General features: G+C 44.1%; 1 non-coding gene across 1 annotated transcript; it reads right to left on the bottom strand.

The window, feature by feature from the left end:
* Nucleotides 1-242: 242 nt before the first annotated feature.
* Nucleotides 243-389, bottom strand: LOC116890301. Its single transcript, XR_004386536.1, has one exon. It is a non-coding gene; the product is annotated as a U4 spliceosomal RNA (small nuclear RNA).
* Nucleotides 390-21548: the final 21159 nt, after the last annotated feature.

The raw sequence follows: 21548 nt of genomic DNA, 5'->3' as shown, positions 1-21548 counted from the left end.
ATCAGGAAGGGCTGGCCTGAGACTTTGCAGCCTGGTGCTGCTTCCTGTCTGCCCTCTGCTTCCTGATTGTAGGTGCAGAGTTTCTGGCTACCTCCTACTCCTGCCCTGTGTCCTCCTTCCATGATGGAGGCAAAAGAAACTCTTCCTTCCCTAAGGTGACTCTTGTCAGGTATTGACTCACTAGGACAAGAAAAGTAATTAATACACTGTTGCTAATATGAGCCTTGAGAGTATTGAAGCCCTAAAGAGGATTAATGCCAGAAAAAAAGACTTCCCTCTATGTAATGAAAGGAAATGACAAAGCATGAGCTTTAGGAAAAGTTTTCAATTAGCAATAATCGCGCCTCGGATAAACCTCATTGGCTACGATACTGCCACTGCGCAAAGCTAAGCATGAGCTTTAAAAAATAATAAAATGCACCAAAGGCTGATATCAGAGGCTAGATGAAATTTACACTATGGAGTATTTTCAAAGACACACACACACACACACATGCACACACACACACACACACACACACACACACACACACACACACACCCTACACCCCATACAGAGAGAAAGAGAGAGAGAGAGAGAGAGAGAGAGAGAGAGAGAGAGAGAGAGAGAGAGAGGAGAGAGGGAGGAGAGAGAGAGAGAGAGAGAGAGAGAGAGAGAGAGAGAGAGGAGAAGAGAGGAAGGGAGGGGAGGGGGAAGGGGAGAGAGAAAGGTAAACTCCTGTGTGCTTTTACCAATTAGCTTACCCAAACGCCAACATTCTGTAGTATTTGGCTGTAGATGGTTGTGAGTTGCCTGATGTGGGTACTGGGAACTAAACTCAGGTCCCTTGAAACAAGAGCAAGCACAGATATCTCGATCTAGAGTCCTAATGCAAGAAATATCTATATGTATATGTATGGGGTTTGATGCATGGAATCTGAGGTACCCATGAGGATAGCTTTAGGACCACATTTGGGGCAGTGGAATGCTAGAATACATGAGACAGAACTGAACAGCTGACTGCTACATTCACGTCTACCTCAAAATCATCTCAAATCCAGCACAGTAGAGTTGAGTATATGATCTAAACTTCCACTGGTATCTCAATCTTTCTTTCTTTTTAACCCTCTCCTTAAAGACATTTATTGATTTTTACTTTTTTATTTATGAGTGTTTTGTGTATGTGCTGGGTAGATTTATGTCAACTTGACACAAACTCAAGACTTTTGGGAAGACGAAACCTCAATTGATAAAGCGCCCTCTGTATTAGTCAGGTCTCTGAGGAGCAACAGAACCAGCAGAATAAATTCATATGTGTGCATGTGAGTGTGCATGTGCATATGTGTGTTTGTTATAAAATATATTTTGTATATTTATTATATATTTATATAAAACATATTTCTGACTACACACACACACACACACACACACACACACAAGAATGACATACAGGCTATGGTCTAGCTAGTCCAACAATGGCTGTCTACCAACAAAAAGTTCATGACTGCAATAATTGTTCACTCTGTGAGGCTGGATGTCTCAGTTTGTCTTCAGTGCAATCCTACAGAAGTAGGCTCTAATGCCACTGAGTGAGTGAACTTGCCAATGAGAGGAAGTAGACAGCAAGAGCAGGCTTCCTTCTATGTCCTTCCCATAGGCAGCTAGCAGAAGATATGGCCTCGAGTAAAGATAGATTGTCACACTTCAAAAGGACTGGACTAAAAGTGAGTCTTCCTGTTTCATACAATTTAACGAAGAAAAACCATCCCTTACAGTCATATCTAGCCACTCAACTTAATTCTAGATGTAGTGAAATTAACAACCAAGACCAGCTCTCATACTCTCCACAGATTGGCCTGTAGGCAAAGCTGTGGTACTTCTAGATTGTTGGCTATTATGGCTAATATGGCAGTGTCACACACACTGTGGTCAGTGTCACCTGTGGGCTCACCAGTCCTGAGTACTATAAGAAAGCAAGAGAGATGTGGACCGGGCCATTAAGCAGTGTTTCTTGGTGGCTTCTGCTTCAGTTCCTATCTCTTGGTCCTTGCCCTGAATTCCATCCCAGACTTCCTTTGATGATGGAGTGCCATGTGTATGTGAACATCAAATAAATTCTTCCCTTCCCGTGCTGATTTTGCCTGTGGTGTTTGACTACTGCAACAGAAACCTTAACTCAGACAGCCTATGTTTATGTAGGTCACAACCTATATACTGGTACCCGGAGGGATCAGAAGTGGGTGTCAGATCCTCTGAAACTGGATTGATGTCACCCACCCCTGATCCTGGGAACCAGCCTGAGTCCTTTCAAGGGCAGTAGGTGCTTGTAACTGCTGAGCTATCTCTCTAAAACCCCTGTCCTCTGACTGCTGTCTCTTTAAATATCACCACTCCACCCAACTGTAGAGAGCTTTGTGTTAGATTCACAGTGATCCCTGATGTGGGTAGTGTCCTATTGTAGATGCGTGACCCACAGTGGGTTTAACTGCCTGGAGACATTATTATGTTGAAACAGAGGTATAGTTCTCCGAACTTTTTGGCTAAGATTAAAACGTAGAGTAAGAGGTATCAAGCTTAGAACGTATGCTCACTGATCATAGAAACTGGCTCAGACAGAGAGTGGTGCTCTTTGTCATGAAAAACTTCACAAGCTAAATCATATGGTTCATTAAACTCTTCAAAAGCAGATAGTAAGATGCTATAAGATTCAGGAGGCTCCTGGGATGGGCTCAAACAGGGCAGATTTCCCATTTTTTCTCTCTGATTCATAAACCCTTTCGATTGATGATATGGCTATTTATATTTAAAAAAAATCCAACCAGATAGAAATTTATCTAATGCCAATGCACCCACTTTCTGAACCCAAGAGTTGCATTTAATATGCCTGCTGAAAGTTGGGACTTGCCAAGTGGCTTGGAGAATGGCATCAGACTTCCTTGAAAGTTTTTGAGCCAAGCATAATCTGTGCTGGAACAAGAACATGGCGGGTTGCTAAAATGGTTAGCTAAGACTGTAGCTTTCGGGTTCCAGTCAACATGATCTGGGGTTTGACCCTTGCTCTTTTTCATCACTTTCTATCTAAGCACTGTTTGTGTTTGCTCCAGCACAGATTCCATGTGTTTTACTATATTCAGTGTGCCTTAGACGTTACTTTGTGTTTAAGGATTCTTGCGGTATTGTGCCTGGATCTCTGGAGCCGCTTGCCTACTCATTATGCACCATTAGTCCATCTAGAGAGCTTTCTCCGTGTTTGGGAGTTGCTTTCGTAAATACTAGGTGTGCTTAACCACCTCGTGGCTTTCACTCATCCTGCATATTTAGCTGGCTTTCTATAGCAGAATTACATATTCCTCTATGATATGCCAAATATGGATTGCATTAGCATTTGGATATTATGTGGAGGTTGAAGGAGCTTAAATATATACATACCTCAGTATATCTTAATGTACATATATAAACACATGTGCACAACATATGTGTATGGAAATTGATCTCAGGGTTTCTACTAAACACAATCTACCACTGAGCATCAGCTCTAGATTCAAATCCACATTTCTTTAATGCCAGTGTCAAGAGTATGCCCAGGTATCTGAAAGTCTCAGCCCACTTTCAGCTTGCTATTTTTCCAATCCTTTATTTATTTTAATTCGCTTTACATCCCGATTGCAGCTCCATCTCCCTCCTCTCCTCCCAGTCCCACCCTTACAAATCCCTGTCTTCATCACTCCCTCCACACTCCTCAGAGAAGAAGAAGCTCCCCCTGGGTACCTCCCCACCCTGGGACATCTGGTCCCAGCAGGACTAGGCATATCCTTTCCCACTGAGGTTCAACCAGGCAGTCCAGGTAGGGTGATGGGGTCCAATGGAAGGCATCAGAGTCAGAGACATCCCTCACTCTAATTGTTAGGGACCCATATGAAGACCAAGCTGCATGTTGCTAGAAATGTGTGGGGAGCCTGGGTCTAATCCCTGCATTCCGCTTGCTGTCTTAAATCCACTCATGGCAGTTTCTACTAAATAATTGACTTCAGCTAATTTTAGCTGGCATTCATTTTGAGATTTTATTTTTTTTCACTAGAATTTGTACCTGACTTTGTTTCTATAGGTATAACACACATCCATTCAGCTCTCTCTATGTCGCTCTGTCTACATTGACTGACTTCAGTTATCCAAACCTACACGCGTTCATTCTTACCAGAGGCTCGAGAATTGCTTGTGTGTTGTCAGTCTGAACTAGCCTTGGGGATCGACATTAACTTTTGAAAATAAAGCTGTTTGTAAAGTAGAGGAGCTTCTGTATTTTCAGATGAAAAACAATTGAACTATGAGATGCTTTAACAAAATGGCCCTTTCCAAAATACATAGGCTGAAATCTACTTTAGCCTGAAAGGGAATGTTATGAAATTTTATCTAGCAAAATCATAAATTTATAGGATATTTAGAATAAATTTGATAAGAGGATAATGGCATTTAAAATTTCAGAAGTAAAACATGTCTCTTCCCTCCAAAAAATAAGCCTGGATATGGTCCATTCTCAAAAATCAGAGTTCCCTTAAAGAGCTGCTTAGCTAGAACAATGACAGGTTAAAAATGAAGAATTTAAGATTAAGTGACTGGAGAGATGGTTCAGAGACATGAACACTTGTGGAAGTTTTCAGACCTGATTTGAGTGCCCAGAATCTGTGTCAAACTGGGCATAGTGGTGCCCTCTTATAACTTCCCATGGTGAGATGGAGCACAGAGGCTGGAGAATCCTGTTGCTGTCCTGGTACATTTATTGGTGAAACAGCAAAACGAGGAACAAGGTAAGGATTGACCTCTGATGGATGTCCTCGGATGGGCCTGTGTATGCTTGCCTCACACAGATTAAAAACAAAAGCAGAGAAGGAGGAAGCTGTGGTATGTAATGGAGACTAACTAAATCTTTAAGTCCCAGGATTACCTAGAATGTACAACACCGTCCTCAACTCTTTCTTGCTAGATCAGAAAATTATAAGAGAAGAAGTGAAAAGTAGATTAAGTTTTTGGACATTTTCTTGATTAAAAATTGATATGGCTGCCCCATGGTGCGGGGCACAGGGTGCTATAAAAAGCAAGCTGAGGAAGCTCAGCAAATCATGAGGAGAAAGCCAGAAAGCAGCGCTCCTCTGACGCCTGCATCAGCTCCTGCCTCCATGACTCTGACCTGCGTCCCTGCCCTGACGTCTCTCAGTGATAATGGAAGTGTAACCAAATAAACCCTTTCCTCCCCTAGCTACTGGCTGTTTTTGAGATAGAGTTTCAATATCTTGTTTGACTGCCCTAGAACTCACTATATAGACTAGGCTGACCTTGAACGCACGAGATACACCAGTCTCTCACATGCTGGGGTTAAAGCTGTGTGCCACTGCACCTGACGTTTGGCTATGGCCTTTATTACAGCAATAGGAAGTTGTTATGTGACAAAACCTTTTCTGGGAGGTGAAACCATACGTCTACTCACTTCAGAGAGGAAACCCACAACAGACTAAAGTATAGGTAAGAGATGGGTATGGCACAGGACCTCCAAGACCAAGTTCTCAGCGCAAAGAAGATTTATTTGGTCCAGGGGGACAGAAGGTGGGAAATAAGAGACTAAGACAGGAGATACAGGGTGAGAGAGAAGGGGAAGGGAACAAGGGAGATAAGGCAGTGGTATTCGTCCCAGAGTGGGACAAAGGACTGTTTCTGGATTTTAGAAAGGAGACACACAGGGAAATGGTGGTTTATAAAGGTAAAAGGGGAAACCCTGGGTAAGGATGAGGTGTTTAATTGTAATTGGGTGTGTTAATTAGGTGGGCTTTTGATTGTTGACTTCAGTACTCTGATAGCTGGGCCTTGATAGTCAGCCTCAGGAGGAGGAAGTGGCCAAATAAGGGAATATAATAGCCCTTGGTGGCTAGCTAATGGGTTGTTTTTTTTTTTTTTTTTTTTTTTAACAAGGCTGAGGGAATACGGGAGAAGGGCAAAGCCTGTCAGAGCCACGTTTGCTGGGCTTGGGCTGGCTAGAGTCCTTCAGATACCAGTAAAGTCCAACTTGGTGAACCAGTGAGTTTTGTTGTGGTTTCTTACAGGAATATGGGTGAAGGATTACTTACAGGAGCAGAACTGATTCAAAGACAGCTGCGTCGCTAAAGACCACCCTAGCACTGGTGACAACTCACAACAGCTAGAAGCCCGGAGCACACCGCACATCCTAAAGGCAGCTCATCCAGTTGGAAAGCATCCTTTTGAAGTGACTCAATGGGTCTAAAACCTCTCCAGGCAGCTTAGCGGTTTCTGCGTTTTCCAGACAGCTGGTCTGGTCTCAAGAGTTTTCTTTGAAGCTTATCTGGTCTGAGAGGGACTCTTAGCTTTTATTGCTTGCTCTGGCAGGGCCTAGTGAATCTGGTCCGCTTCAGGGACATCCTGAAGCTATTTTGAGTAGTTTATCTTCTTCCTGTTTAAAGAGCTTCCCTCCAGGGTGGAGCATTTCCATCTCTGAGGAAACTGTGGCCCGACATAAGTGAAGCAGGACAAACAGACATATAAATGTGTGGTGGAATGAAGGAAAATCCTGACAGGAATATTAAGAAGCGTAAGTTGAATTTTCACTCAAAAAAGTTCATTTTTATAGCCTGCTGTGCTGCAAGGGCTTAAAGCAAGAATGGCCAAGGAGAAACGAGCACTTTCAGCAAAGGTATCTTAGTCTCTAACGCCCTTCCAGGTGGAGGCACCTCCCACCCCCTGCTTCCCCCAGGCTCCAAGAACAAAACAGTCGCTGATTCCAGGTCCCAGATGATGCTATTGTGGAGCTCAAGGAAAAGCACGGGTATGTTGAAGGGACACAGAATGGGCTTTCAGGAGCAGGCACTGACCCAAGCTGTACCCGTTCAAACATCAAAATGAGTCAGTCAGTTAAAGGGTATCTGTCTCTCAATGCTAATATGCCGATACCGAAATCCAAGGGAAAAGAAAGGATACAAAAATGTTCAGGAAAATCCCAGCTAATTCAATGTGGACCAGAAGGAGAAAATTGCTGTTTATAGCCACAAGTGTATCACTCGGTTCAAACCATGGTAAGCAGTTGAGCCTAAAAGTCTGTATTAATTATAGAGAAGTGAGTAGGCCTCTAAATGGAAGAACTGACAGAAGCTACATTAACCACGGAATCAGATACGGCAGTGTTGTAGTTTGGAATAGAGAATGGAACAGATCCTCCTGACACTGCAGGGCAGCATCACGCAGGACCACCAAGACAGCATGGTTTCAAATGCTCGACCTGCATTTCCCCAGGAGCAAGAGATCAGACAAAGCGTAGGACAACCTCTGAGACAAGTGTTCCAGACCCTGGACATTGCTGAGGCCAAGGCAGGAACAGCGAGTTGAAAGGCTCCAGCTTGAGTCTTCACACAGACAGGATGAAAGGTTCACAGGGTCACGGTTTCTGCAGCTCTCTCTGAAATGTCCATCAATTCCCTCTCTGCATTCAGTTCTCAGAATGTCCTACAAGGCTTAAAATTGCTGGGTTGGCATGGAGGTTAGACCGAGTTCTATTATCTGATTCTTTACAGCTTTTTTTTTTTTTTTTTAGGTCAAAAGATCTGTCAATAGAAATTGTTGGGCAGGGGTAAATAAATAGAAATATTTTGGGTAGAAACAGGCAATGTATAGCTGCTGGTTTAAACAAACTTAAAAGCCTGAATTTTGAGCAGATAACTTACTGCACTAAAATTGTTTCAACGGAACACCAGGCTGCTGTTAGCCACATCACTGAAGCTGTGACCTCTGAGTTTGTACTACTGTGAGGGGACACGCCTGGGACCGGATTTAGTCTCCTCTCATGTGCCTAGGAGCACTGGGAAAACTGAAAGTACAGCTGATTGCTGAGTTGTTGATCATTATTTTTGAAAAGCAGAATTTTGAAGGTAGGGGTAGAGAGAACTAGAATGCTGGAAAATTCTGGAATTTGTCCATAACCTTTCCTTTCATTAATGTGTAGATGAAAATGCACACTAGTGCAGAGAATTGAGCTTCTGTTTTGATCAGCTTTCAGAATTTAAAACATACATTTAGGAATTGGCCCAAACATTACTGAGTATGTACAGTAGTGAATAACAAGCCATTGTGAAGTATTTGTATAGGAAGAAGCATTTACCAGAGGCTAAAATCTCAACGTGGATGAAGATATACCTTGCTTTAGGAACAGTGGGAACTAGAGACCCAAATGCTGAGTCTTTTATGCCTTTCTAGCCTTTTTTCCTCTCCCCTCCCCTCCCTCCTCTGCTCTCCTCTCCTTTCTCCTTCCCCCCTCCCCTCTCCTCTTCTCCCTCCCCTTCTCTCCCCTCCCTTTCCTCCCCCTCCCTCCCCCTCCTCCTCCCTCCCCTCCCCTCCTCTCCTCCCTCCCTTCTTTTCCCCTCCCCTTCCCCCACCTCTCTCTCCTCCCTCCCTTCCCCACCCTTCCCCCACCTCTCTCTCTCTCTCTCTCTCTCTCTCTCTCTCTCTCTCTCTCCCCCTGTCAGTTTTATGCTCTGATGGTCCTCTACGGAGCAGGGAAAAAGCTCACTAAAAACCAGGGTGTGCTGGATCTCATCACTGTGTGGCATCTACTACTAGAAAGAAAACCCCTCAGTGTTGGATTCAATTCAAAATGACCAGAGGAAGGAATCCGATTGGCTGCTTTGGGAGTCAGGTCTCTTTCTGGACCAATCAGCTGTGAGTATATGTTGGTTTGACTGCCTTACATCTATACTCCTTGTGGTCCCAGAAGTTGTAGTTGTTGAACAATTGGAGAATAGGGTGCTGGTCCGTAAGTGCCATAGGTAGGTGTCTGTCAAGTCAGAGTTTCAGGCTTTATACTTACTTTAAGTTTAACCACAGAAAAGATAAAACAAAACCAAATTCTCTAAGAATGTAAAACCAAGTGCGTCTTTGAGTGTTTTGTGGAAAAACAAAAGTCTTGCAGCTCTGAGGAACTAATTGTGTTTCCGGAGAAAAATGTAGAAAATAGGGACATTGAGTTACTGAGTAGTGTAAAACCCGAGTGAAATAATTTTTTAAAACAAGTCAGCTGAATCATAGATTCTTCTTGGGTGGAGTGAGAAACTCCTATGCTTTAATTTTACATGTGAGTTTGAGAATTTAGAGCAAAAATATGTGGTGACATCATTATGACTAAGAGAACTGCAAGTCAGACAGAGGAAGAAGTTTGGAGAGATTACACAGAATTGCCAGCTAACACTGTCCCTTTAAAGGCCAGCAATCTCATGTCCACAGTCACAGTGTTTGTTCTTAAACTGGATACATGTAACTGAATATCTTTAACTCTCTTGTGCTTAGAAGTTTGTCAAAAAGATTGGGAATCCTTTCCAAATTCTAGACATTCTTGCTAGTTAACTCATCCACAGCACAAAAGGAAAAAATTATTTCCCTTCTAAAGCTTCCCATAAACTTCTGAGTGCTCTCCAACTCTCTTGTCAGTTGGATGACAAGAAGCAGCAAGAATCATGTCTCACAATGTGAGGACTGACATATATTGCTTTAAGGAACATACCTGGGTGACTTTCCAGTTACTGGGGTATCACATTACAGGTAGCAAAAGGAGCCAAAATTGCTCAGTCTGAGTGGAGGATGTTAAGAATAGATAGTGATATATATATATATATATATATATATATATATATATATATATATTTTTTTTTTTTTCCCCCTCTAGTTACAGCTAAGTACCAGGAACATGGGTGTTTTAGGCTGATGTTAAGATAACCATTGGTGCTTGAGGTTTTTGTTTTTTGCGAGATGTTCTGTGTGGTCTGGAGGATAATAATTATGCTATTTAGTTGTGTATGAGTGAGTTTAGTAAGCATATAAAAAGGAAAAAGGCCAGGGAGCAGATAATACCTACATACGTACATACATACATACATACATACATACATACATACATACATACATAGAAAGTAGTAGAAGGCAATCAGAAGGCAACACCATCCAGTAGAGACACTATGGAGTAGAGACAGCTATGGTAGCTTGATTGAGAGATCAAACATTGAGAATAGCATCAAATCAGGGGCTGACAGCATCCTACAGACAGGGACTGGGAATGCTAGGACGGTGCTGGAGTTCCCGCCCGAACTGTCTATCAATGGGTGGGCTTCACACTTCTTGTTCTCACCACACGGTTTTATTCCATAGATTAACAGTAACACTCTCTGTTGGAAATAGTAGACCTTTTAGCTACACTCAAGGACAGGGTGTGTTTCTGTCCCCTTCATCCCCCTTTCCTGCTTATAGAGGCACGAGGCCCTCCTGGCAGGAGTTCCTTAGAAGACGCTTAACAAATATGCACTGGTCTGAAATGGGCACGATGGTGGTTCTATCCCATTTCCACAGTCAGCCCCATGTTTTGTGTGTGTGTGTGTGTGTGTGTGTGTGTGTGTGTGTGTGTGTGTGTGAGAGAGAGAGAGAGAGAGAGAGAGAGAGAGAGAGAGGTCTTGATATGAGAGAGCCTAGGGCTTCATACATGTTAAGTACTTACTAGGGATACTCTCAGCTATATCCCAGATCCCTAAAGTGAAATGACTCACTGTTATTCTGTTAGATGTGGTTCACAATGAAAGTTTAAGGTGGCATAGAGGAACATGTGCCAATAAAACAAAGAAGGCTACAATACCTTCCCCCCATAAACTGGACAAAAGGAGTGAGAATAGATGATGAAAACAAGTGATGTGTGAAAGGCTTAGCATTGGACGTGGGGATGTGCCCTTCCAAGGTTCCTATGCTAAAAGCTGGATCCCTTGTATAGCAGTGTGGGGCTGATGAAGCCTTTAACAGGGAAAGCTGTGTGCAAAGTCCGGGGCATCCCTCAGAAGGTTTCAATGGTGCTCTCACAAAGTGTATTAGGTTTCTTGAGAGGAGGTATTATAATCTGAATGAGATAGTGTGCTGTTTGGGGGACATAGTGGAACCTTTAGGAGGTGAAGCCAAGGGGGCAGGAAGAATCACTGGAGGCAGGATTATGAGTGTATAGCTCTCCCTGCTTCCTGATTGCTCTTTCCACTTTCTGTAAGCAGATAGAAATGTCAGCAGCCAGCTTCCTCCTCTGGCTTCCTCATGCATGCCTCCCTCACCAATATGACCATCCCTCTGGACAGTCCCCCTGGACCATTCCTCAGGACCATCTCCCTTGGACCACCCCCCTGGACCATCCCCCTGGACCATCCCTCTGGACCATCTCCCTGGACCACCCCTCAAGACCATCTCCCTTGGACCATCCCTCAGGACCATCTCCCTAGGATCATCCCCCTGGACCATACCCCATGGATCATCCCCCTGGACCATACCCCTGGACCATCCGTCAGGACCATCTCCCTTGGACCGTCCCCTTGGACCATTCCTCAGGACCATCTCCTTTGGACCATCCCCCTGGGACCATCCCTCTGGACCATCCCTCTGGACCATCCCCCATGGACCATCCACCTGGACCATAAGCCAAAAACGAACTCTTGTGTAAGTTGCCTCTGATCACATTGTCATATCACAGCAGCAGAGAACAAATGATACACCAAGTTACCAAAAAGCAAGCGCACCTCAAATGTTTGCTCACTTCAGCAATTTTCTCTCTGTTCTGTCATGTTATATCCTAGCTAGAGGGGCCTCATCCTGTGCACGAGTCTGTCAGAAGACCCCCACTCAATAAGGCCACAGAGACCGGAATCGCTGCAATCCGCAAGAGGTTTATTGTTCCAACGTGCGTTGGGGACCCCCAGCACGCAGGCAAGTGGAGACCCTGAACTCACAAAGCACACACTTTTTATAAACATTTTGGCGGGGAATTCAGCAGTCGCCTGAGTTGAACGACTGCGATTGGTTACCCTGAGCAACTTTTAAAATTATTGGTCAACTCAAATGGGAAGGTTGTTTCCTACATTTGGCCCTGTGCTGCCCATCTTGTGGAATCTGTGGTATTTCCTCGCATTGTCTTTTTTTTTGGAGTCACTTCTCTCTCTGTCCTCACCCTAGGCAGGGTGGTTCCCTGTTTAGGCCATTTCCTTATCTGTCCTTACCCCAGGCAGTCATGGGCAGAATGGAAGGTTTCAGTCCAGTTCTTGGCCTGCTATTTCTGACAGGGTTTTTACACCTGTTCGTGAACCTGCAGAAATGAGGGTTGAATAAATGTCTTTATTTACGTCTTTACTGATAAAGGGATTTTGTTACAGTCCTAGTACAGCATGCACAGGAAATCTGCTGTGATTAAATAAGTCATGGTTCCCAACAATTAAATGTGGTATTCTATAAGTGGCAGCAGAAGAATAGAGATTAAGGTGTCTATTACCTACGTGCGACCCTCCGCAGCCCTGTGCAAAGGAAGCAGGAATTTAGGACACAGATGTATGGAAAGCATATATTCTTGTAGAAATTAGAATTTGAAAACATGGTCTCGTTTGCTCAAAATGATCAGGATAGAAATTTAAAATGAAACGTTGACCCTGGTGCGGTGGCACACACCTTGCGTGAGTTTGAGGTCAGCCAGGGCTGCAAAATGAGACCTTTCCACAAACAGACAGACAGACAGACAGACAGAAAGACAGACAGACAAACAGAAAGGAACAAATGGTGCAGGGATGGAGGAGCTGGAGAGATAGCTCAGCGGTGGAGAACGCGTACTGTTCTGGAAGCGGACCAAGTTTGGTGCCCGGAACTCACAGTCACGTGTAACTCTAGCTCCGTGGACTCTGACACTGCCTGCCCTGCTGCCTGAACTTCTGTGCACATCGCTGCTGCCCCCCTTTGCTTAAGGTGAAGAAACTGAAGTAAAGAAAATACAGAGAGCAAATGTTGAAATTGGGAAAATCGTTTATTTCTGTGTTGGTAACAAATATTGTCTTTGAAAAAATGCACTGGCTTTAATTTTAAGAAGAAAAATGTGCCTTGGGCAAATTTTTAAATCATTCTTGACCTCAGATGGGTGAAAACTGTAGAACCATAACTAATTCATGTGAAGTAGATAGTCACAACATAGGTATTTGATTTGGCAATAGATGTTTCATGACTTACACACAAATCCTGGCGTGGTCCCTAACAAACGGGCATGATTTGAATCATCCCCAAAGCTGGTTTTAGCTGAGAAAGGGCCATTGGAGAGCCAGGATGGTTTCCCTGTCTCTGGGGTAGGAGCAATTGCTGCTATTGCTGATGTCGGCTACCGGGTGTTTGTTTAGTGATCACAGAACTCTGCTTAAATAAAGTAAACTATGTTCCCTTCGGAAAGTCAAGGAGACCTTCTTCTGACAGAGAGGAATAGTTCCACAATGCAAAAAAGAAAGCAACTTCGAAAGAGCATTCATGGAAGTCCAGTCCGAAGCAGAGAGCTAGGTGATGTCTCATATGATGGCCAACAGTCCGTGGGGTTTCTGTCTCTCCCCAGTTCACCCTCAACATTATATTTAAGTAAAACATGCTTTCCAAATCCATGACACAGCCAGACTTTTACAAATATTGATTCTTCTAAGCCTTGCTTGGCTTCTCCTAACTTAGAAACGTTTCGAAAGGAAGCACGGAATCCAGAAAATTCTATAATATCAGTTTCTTGTTTATTGTTTTAAAAGAGAAACTTTATAAGTAACCTGTAACGTTTGTTTAAACAGAATTCATATTTAAATGGAATATACATGTGATAATTTTACAAGCAAGCCAATTTCTCCACAGAATAATTAATATTTATAAGGGAACAAAGATTTAGAAGATATGCTTGGCTCTTTGCATGATTTTTGTAGGCCCACTAAATTTCTTTCTTTCTCTCTCTTTCTTTCTTTCTTCCTTCCTTCCTTCCTTCCTTCTCTTGGAGAAGGAGAACAAAGAGATGGAAATACTTTTTTCTCATGCTTCTACATTTCCAGAAATGCTCAATCTCTTCTTAAGATGTTACTGGTGTTGATGGTAGTCATCTGTGGAACCTTAGGACCTGGCATTTTCGGATACCAATGAAAACTTGGCATTAGTGGTGAATTCTGAGAAGCTAAGTGAAATGATTTGTGATCAGTTGAAGCCAGACGCTGTGCCTGGTTTAAGATTAGTTCGCTCATTCATGCCTAAGCATCTAAGTCCTGTTTTTCCTTTGCAGCACTGAGTTTTGGAAGACAGTCGCTCCCAGAGACCAGCATCTCTGTGCCTTGCAGGGTCTCCATCTGTGACTTCTTTGTCTAGACAGCCTTCGGTAACTATTGCATAGCAGTGAAACCATTGTGTTAAAACACCTTAGACTTCACCTCTGCTAAGGGAATCAACGTGCTCTCCTGCTTTTAACTAGTATCTTGTCATATCACGAGCTCCTGTAAAAATAGTTATCTCATTGTCTTATATGAAACGTGTGCCATGTTAGTGATTGCGAGCATGGTGGTGCACTTAGGGAGGCACACAGAAAAAAGCACAGCTTTGTGAGTCTGTCAGGGAGCATAAGGGGAGCAGCGGAAAAGAACTTAGGAGCTCACTCACGCAACACTCGGTCAAAACATAAAGCACCAAGCGCAAGCATGCACTGCTCAGGGGGCATTGCCTAAAATCTTGGCGCTTCACTTTTCCACTGTAAAAATTTCCCCTTATTTGTGGCAAAGAAGCACAACCAAACAAACTACACAATTTTGAAACAAAGATTTGCTTGAGAGAAAGATTAAATAATCAGGCTCTGTCCCCAGGCTAGCATTTTCAGCAGTAAAGAGAAAAGAACGGGGAAGCACCCATTGACTGCAACAAGGAAACGGAGGTCTAATTACAAGTTCGTAATCTCTGTGACCATTCCCTTTTCGACGGTCTCCTCTTGAGGAGGCTTCTGCACCTGGCACTTCAGTGCAGTGGCAGCTGAGAGACAGGACATAGAGGCCAGGCTACAATGGGCTGCGTCTGGGCCCTCGGAGCAGGTCTCCACTTCAATGACTGCAGATGTTTGGGAAGAATGCTTACTGCTAGGTGATCTCCTTTAATTCTAATCCCAGTGCCCTTGTAACAAGCAGCCTGGGCTTGAGAGCAGAGAGGCCAGGCCTGAATGAAGGCCCTTCAGAAAGCCTTGATAGGCCTGGCCTTAGATGTTCTAAGTGGATTGTGAGCATAATTCACAATAAAGGACGAAGCAATCGAGGGTACTTTTTTTGCTGGGGGTGGGGGTGGGGTCGTCACATTATGATACTCTGCCTCTGTTTTTTCTGTAAACCGAATAGCTTGTCTGGTGGCATTTTCTGAGTTTTAAACATACGCACATAAACGGCTTGGGTTATAACTGGTTTTTATTAAACTATTTAAAGGGAACGCTAAAACGGGGTTTAAACTCAGGTGCATCCAATAAAGCTATGTTTGGGTTGGCGGAGAGGCAGGGGCATGTGTTTTCTGCTTGAGCTAGTGCCGGAAGTTAACCACCTGTATTATCTATGGTTAAATCCAACGCTGCTTCAACAGAAGCCCCAGTTAGAGTTTCTATTAACGACCGTCAGGGTGTGTGCTTGGCTGATGAATTAAGCTGATGCCAAGAGGCAAGTGATATATCCATTAGAGTCATCGGGCTGAATAGCAATTTATGCCTTTTGATTAGCCATGACTTTGAGAAGACGGACGAGGAGTTCGGGGAGGGCTCCTCAGGGCAGCATCTGCCCACTGACGTTAATAGACTCAGCGTGCGCGCCACCCTGGTCGATGCTCAGCGTGCGCGTCACCCTGGTCGATGCTGTCCAGCTGAGGGACAGAGGTGACGGACATGCTATTTCAGAGCTGGGCTATTGTTGTCACTGTTTGATTCTAAGGGGAAGGGAATGTTTTCCTCATCTCTCATGGAATGGTTTCAGTGAAGCTGGAACCCTTTTACATTTGCCTTACGATGTCATCTGCCTTCCTCTGGCAAACATTTGATCTCCTTCCTGGAATTTACTGGCACTATTTAGATTGGCCCAAGGAGTTGCCCAAGAGGCAAACTGAGCTGTGTCAGGGGTCAGAATCCAAAGAATGGGATCACAGAGCCCTCCACACACGTGCTCAGCCCCTTGGGTCTCCAGCAGTAAATGCCCTGAGCTGTTTTTTAGGCATACTATGGGTACGTTTAAAAATATTTAGTGTGTGGTATGTGGTCTATATGTGTGTTCACACGTGTGTGTGTGTGTGTGTGTGTATGCATGCATGTAACGTATTCATGTATGTGTCGTCCTTAGCTGCTCTCCACCTTACGTTTTAAAGACAGGGTCACTAACTGAACTTCCAGTGCATTGACTTCAATAGGTAGGCTAGCTAGTGACCTCCAGGGGTTTGCATGTTTTTCTTTTTTGCCACAGCGCTAGGGTGCCACCGTGCATGGCTTTTTACAGGATTCTGGGATCAGAACTCAGGTCCTTATGCTGAATGCTAGGCAGGCCCTGAGCCATCTCCTCAGCTCCTTGGATACCTTTTTGTGTTTTTTTTTTAAAGATGTTACTTGATTTCTGTCTAGGGTATACATATCCATTTTCTGGAGAGATTAGTTATCCAAGTCAATGCTTTAACTAAAGATAGTATCTAGATGTACCGAATATTAGTTCCATTTAAGATGCTCCTTCTGTGTGTGTGTGTGTGTGTGTGTGTGTGTGTGTGTGTGTGTGTGTGTGCGCGCGCGCACATGTGCAAGTGTGTATGTGCTACATAAAATTTTAAAATGCATGCTGTTCCTTGCCTGGTGCTGGCAATGGTGGCTTCCACAGCTGCTCCAAACCTCTAACGACCTCCCAGCGGCCATGCCCTTTCTCCTGCCTACCTGAGTCGCCGCGGATGGGAAACACCAGACAGCCTTAATATTTTAAAACCAGCCAGATAACACAACCGTTGGGTGAAGAATGTCCTGCCCCATCCTCCTTAGCCTTCGAAGCTGGCTGGGGAGGCTACAAACCCTGAGTGCTACACGTTTGCTACTTCCTATCTGTTCTGCAGCCTAGTCCAGGTCCCAATCCTCTCTGTTCCCTTTTCTTCCTGTCTGGTTGGGAATCCCCACCTCTCTATCTTCGCCCAGCGATTGCCTTTTGCTGTCTTTATTAGCATAATCAAGAAATAATTAGGGAACCAGATTTTAGTTATCAGCTCCTCTTCCTACATGTATGTACATGTGTTCATGTACATGTGTAAGTGTGTGTGTTGCTGGGGATCAAACATGGCCTTTCACATGCTGGGCAAGCACTCTGCCTTTGACTCCAACTCCGGCCCAGTAAGCACCATTTCTGAAAGTCTGCCGCCATCACTTCTGTGCGTTTTGCAGGGAGGTTTTGTCTGTGATTCTGTCTGCCATGGAGTGACAGTGCTCTCATAAGGTATTTCCTGGCACACATTCCTCTATTTGACTTCTGAAATAAGGAAATTAGACTAGATTTTGGACTTTCGTCTATTATTTGGGAAAGCTTGTGATGAGGTTTTAGTTCGGAGCCACACCCTCTGGCAGCTTAATGGCTGTAAATTTCCCCACGCACACAGTTTTCCTTATAATGTCAGCGAACCGCTAACTTTTATGTGCTTCTTATCACCCACCTCTCTCTCTGCCTCATGTGAACTAAAATGATACTTTTGGGCTCTTGAAAAGATGTGCATGTTGGTAACTTTCCTGAAGCAAGGTCCCTTTTGTTTAAGAACAAGCCAGAGGGGCCGGAGAGATGGCTTAGCTTTTAGGAGTGCTTTTTAACATTCATTCAGGTTCACAACCACAGCTGTTTCAGTCCCGGGGATCTGACGCCCTCTTCTGGCTGTTGTAGGCGGCAGCCCACATGTGACACACACACACACACACACACACACACACACACACACACACACACAGGGAGGGAGAGAGAGAGAGAGAGAGAGAGAGAGAGAGAGAGAGAGAGAGAGAGAGAGAGAGAGAGAGAGAGAGAGAGAGAAATAAAAGTGAACACCTATCTTAAGAAGCCAGGAATATCACAGGAGATTATCTGAATTATTGTCAAGTGTAGGACAGCACAAGTTATCTGAAGCTGAGGTTCCATTGTGACATTTTGTTTTGTGCTTTTCTTTTGACAGAGTCATGGACTGTAGAGAACCAACAGAAGCAACATGTGATTCAGCTCTAAAAATCGATGAACCCCTGTGTTCAAGTAAACCCTGGATTTGTGGGATCACAGAGTTGAAACTTGGTTTCCGATGAATTCAGATAGTACGTTCTACACAATGACAACCAATTCCTTCAAGAATAAGTGAGTCTTGACCCTTACAGCAGAAATAACAACTGGAGAAATTAAAATCAAAATTTTAAAAACCTTCTAGAATTTTACATGTATACTGGAAAACAAAACAAAACAAAAAACAGAAAAAAATTCTTTGTGGGATCATTGTGGTGCCGAAAATGAAACAATGAAAGTATTGTTGAGTGTGTATTCTCCTGCAAATTTGTCTGAGGATCCTCCCGGCTAAACCATCACCCCGTTTGAACATTAGCCACAGCATATGATAATAATTTTGGCTCTGGAAATGGATTTCCAACCTAGGACATTTCTCAGACTAGAAACAAGAATGTATTAGGCTATCCAGTGGGAAGTCAAGACTTGTTGATGAAGAGGAAGGATTGGGGGAAGATTATTATATATTGATACCCATAGTGCTCGGGGCTGATCTCCCAGAATAGCTGTATAATAGAGTTGTAACTGTGTCTGTCTTGTAGTGAAGAAGGGCTGTCTGTCAGAGCTGCTGGGGAGAGAGCAAGCCGGACAGATGAACGCCTGGCAGGGGAGTTCACCATCTAGACGGAACGGCAGTAGGAGCTTGGCGTAAGCTAACCAGAACAGTAGGTGGATGAAACTCCGAAGCCCTGAAGGGTGGACTCAGCCTTAGCAACCACACAGCTATTGTGCTTCAGACAAACAACACAGTCGCGGAGGACCCGGCCAAGGGAAAGGCTTTCTGAGGAGAGCCAAAAGGAGAGTTAGACCAGCGAGAGGCAGCTGCAAGTCTTGTGACAGTTTCAGTAGGAAAAAATCAATAGAACCTAAAAATCCACGTCTCTCCCATCTTTGGAACTCAATATGCCTTCAAGAAACTCAGAGGCGCATGGTTGGTTATTCTAACAACCATTGCTGTGGTATAGACTTCTCTACAGCTTAGTGCCATACAGCGGTGATTTTATTTGGTTCGTAGATTGTGAGAATTGGGGATTTGGACAGGCTACAGAAGGGATAGCTTTTCAAAGGCTCTGTGACTCAAAGAGCAGGGCCTGGGCCATCTGCCTTCCTATATAATCCTGGAAATGGCCGTTGGCTGGGAACTCACTGAGGTGCTGTCCACTGGAAACACTCCTGGCCTCTCCATGTGGTCTCGGTACCACAACCTGAGTTTGAAGAGCAAGTAACGAGAGAGGCTCCTGCCGAAGCAGTGCCATCTTTTAGCATCTAGATGCTGAGGTTGCATGGCACCTGTCCTCCTCTCTCCTCTCCTCTCCTCTCTCTCTCCTCTCCACTCCTCTCCTCTCTCCCCTTCTCTCCTCTCCTCTCACAGGCCGAAGCTGAGGATGCTCAAACTACACTGGGAAAATGTTAGGATGACTTCCTGAGAGGTTGCAGAATGAGAGGTTGCGTTGTGTGCCATCGCTGAAGAGTGGCATTTCATCCCAGTGACTGTCACTGCTGGTGTCAGTGAAGGGTGAGGTAAGACTCTTGTCAGTTGGTATGAGGAGATCTGAAGCTCAGGGCAAGACCCTGGAGGGAGGGATCAATGAGCCTTCTTTAACTCGAGGCTCCCTGACAGCCTTACATCGGTGCTGGTTCTGCTCTGTGCCGGCCGGAAATGAATCTGTGCAGTGTGACCCCATTGAGACTTCTTGCGTCCCGGCTGATGAATGATGTTTCAGAAATTAGGGCTGGAGATGTACCTAGTGACACAGGCGATGCCTGAGTTTGACTTCCAGCACCACAAAAATATAACAAGAAATAAATACAGTTTCAGAAATTAGAGAGCAGGGCAACAACAGCGTTGACTTTCTGAAGAAGTTTTATTTCTTCATGATAATAAGGCATACTTTTTAAACATCGATGTTTATTTTTTTATGATTCTTTTAAAAATATAAATTTATCACAATATATAACAGGCTCCCGAGCAACGCTTTGTCCTAACTATAGGTAGCAAAGATATGACAGCTGGTAATCCAGATATTTAAAAGGAATAGAAGAAAGTGACTGTCATCTCAGACACGAACAACGGCTTACTTTCGCAGGGTTTCTTAGTCCCACCTGTGGCCAGGGGACCTCCTCATGACCTTTGCTTTTGCTTTGAGTTTCTTCTGCTTGAAGCCTTATCTTCCCCGTCCATCTGTTAGCCCTGCCTCTTGACTGGTTTCAGAGGGTCTTGCCACCTTTGTGGCTGATCCTGGCTCCTGGGTCTCCTTCCTCAGGTACCAATCCTAAAGCAACATATTAATCCCTTAAAGATACATCTTCACTTTTGAGAATAGTGAAACACCAAAACAAAGAAACAAAACCAAAATAAAACAAACAAGAAAATAAAAACCAAACCAAACCAACAATAAAACCCGCAAACCCCCATGAGGCTTGAATGTTCCTTCTAACCAACTCCTAATTTATCAGCAAGTATTGGCTGCGCCCCAGGTGTTAGTCACAGGGCAGGTTAGCCAGTGGTGGCTAAGGTGAAAGAGGAAGACAGTGCTGGGTCTTGGAGGTCGGCAGGAGTCAGAGGCGCATGCATGAGGAAGAAGCCTGGAGGCTTAAGCCAATAGGGACGCAGCATCTGCCTTCTTCATACTCTGGTCAAACCAGCAGCCAGAGTTCATAACAAAGTCAAGGCAACCGTAAATCCCTTCTTTGGTGAAGGTGGCTTTAGCTTGAACTCAAATTAGCTCTAGTACAGACAAGTAAACCAAATACTAAGATTCAGAATACAATGGTCACTCATGGTCCTATCTTTTCCTCATTTATCCCCACTCTCTCCATTTTTTTGGACGGGGTCTTTCTGTGTAGTCCTGGTTGCAGGGTTCCCTCTGCCTCTAAATGCTGGGCTTACTAATGTGCAGGGCTATGCCTGCTTCCCTCTGTGTACTTAACTAATTTTTTTGTGGGTGTAAAGGATGTATTATGGAATGTATGTATTCAGTGTTCTGTCTTTTTCCTTGTCTGATAATGAATAAACTAAGTAATTTGTTTTCTTTTCTAACAGTTGTCTTCCTTGTAGCTTTTACTGTACATTGGTGAACTATGGGAAGAAACACTCAGGATCAAACGTGAGAACATAACCACTTATTTTGTTTCCACAAAACCAGGAGTAAAGGAACAGTATAATTGGTGATCAAATAATTTCACCCCTTTCCTAAGGTTTTGAGCTTTTGCTTCTAGATCTCCATGCACATGAACATTTTTTTGTAGTAGGTATAAATATGCAAATTGTGTCTTTTACACAGTTTCCAATTCGAGATGCTCTGACCTTCATCCACTCTGTTTCAAAAGTCTGATAGGTACCGTTCTCAGTAGCTATCCACCTTATTCCCTGAGTCAGGTTCTCACCCTGATTTTGCTGGACGGGCTGGCAAGAGACGGCTGTACAGACCCTCCTGCATCTGCCA

This window comes from Rattus rattus, chromosome 1, assembly GCF_011064425.1.
Source record: "Rattus rattus isolate New Zealand chromosome 1, Rrattus_CSIRO_v1, whole genome shotgun sequence".
In the NCBI taxonomy this organism is placed as follows: domain Eukaryota; kingdom Metazoa; phylum Chordata; class Mammalia; order Rodentia; family Muridae; genus Rattus; species Rattus rattus.
Note: the sequence above shows the minus strand (reverse complement) of the source record. Positions and strands in the feature narration are given on the sequence as shown.